Source organism: Microtus ochrogaster, chromosome X (assembly GCF_000317375.1).
Source record: "Microtus ochrogaster isolate Prairie Vole_2 chromosome X, MicOch1.0, whole genome shotgun sequence".
Lineage (NCBI taxonomy): Eukaryota > Metazoa > Chordata > Mammalia > Rodentia > Cricetidae > Microtus > Microtus ochrogaster.
In genome coordinates, this window is record NC_022026.1 from 12,133,891 (window position 1) to 12,134,822 (window position 932).

At 52.3% G+C, this 932-nt stretch overlaps 1 protein-coding gene across 1 annotated transcript in view; it reads left to right on the forward strand.

Annotated features, from left to right (window-relative positions):
• LOC102001478 (small integral membrane protein 10-like protein 2A) overlaps window positions 1-926 on the forward strand; it is a 2,738-nt gene extending 1,812 nt beyond the window's left edge. Inside the window, exon 2 of the mRNA XM_005358480.2 lies at window positions 29-926. The gene's annotated coding sequence lies outside the window, so the exon portion shown is untranslated. The remainder of the gene's footprint in view (window positions 1-28) is intronic.
• The last annotated feature ends 6 nt before the right edge of the window (window positions 927-932 follow it).

The window sequence follows — 932 nt, forward strand, 5'->3', positions numbered from 1 at the left end:
AGCCAACTCTGAAGTCTTTTTTTTTCAGGCCTTGGTCTTCTGGGTGATGGCTCCCTTCTGTGATCATTTCAAGATGGATCCCTATGTAGAGATGCCTGCTTCTGTTCCTGACCAGCCCGGGGAGCAGCTGAGTGAAGAACCTGCCTAGAAGAGGAAGGGCCTTTCTGGTAGAGGCCTAGAGAGTGGTGGGGTTGCTCAGGCTTCTGGCCCAGCCATAGAAAAGATGCCAGTGTACCTCGGGCACTGATATTTCCCAGTAACACTGTGAGGGAGACATATTCCCTCATCTCATGAATACAATGGGGCTCAAGGACCAGGCTGGGTTTGCCCTTGTTACACACAGAAGAGGGGGGAGTTCAGCCTGCCCTGGACCTGCATTCCCCCACCCCTTCTGCAGTGTTCTCCATGACCTAGAAGGACGCCGGGGTGGGGAGGGAGTAGAGAGCTGTCAGGGGCCTAGGGAGAAAGAGAGGCTGTGGGTTAGGGTAACTGGGCATCTGCCTTTCCTTGGAGTAGACTAGAAGACAGGCAGATGTTGAGTTCATGAACAGAGAGGAAGGTTCAGGAACTTCCTGAAATTAGTCCTCTCTAACTCTCTGGTGCTTGACCACGGCCCTCCAAGCAATTGTGTGGTAGTGGACTACAATGATGACATTGTGGTTCATGGAAAGTCGAGGACCTAAAGGCTGACACCCATGGTATGGCCCTGTTTCTTTGTACCCAGGCTTGTAGCCCCATCCCAGGCATCACATGGGAAAAGCTTCTCCTCCAGATATACTGAGCACAGTCTGTCCAGGAGGCCCGTCTTAGGCTAGCCTCTCCAAATGCCCAAGGATGGCCCAAGGGATACTTTCACTATGTCTCCTACACTCCTCCAAGCTTCTCTGCCACTGGTATCTCAAGGTCCATGCATTCCATTCCTGATACAGAAA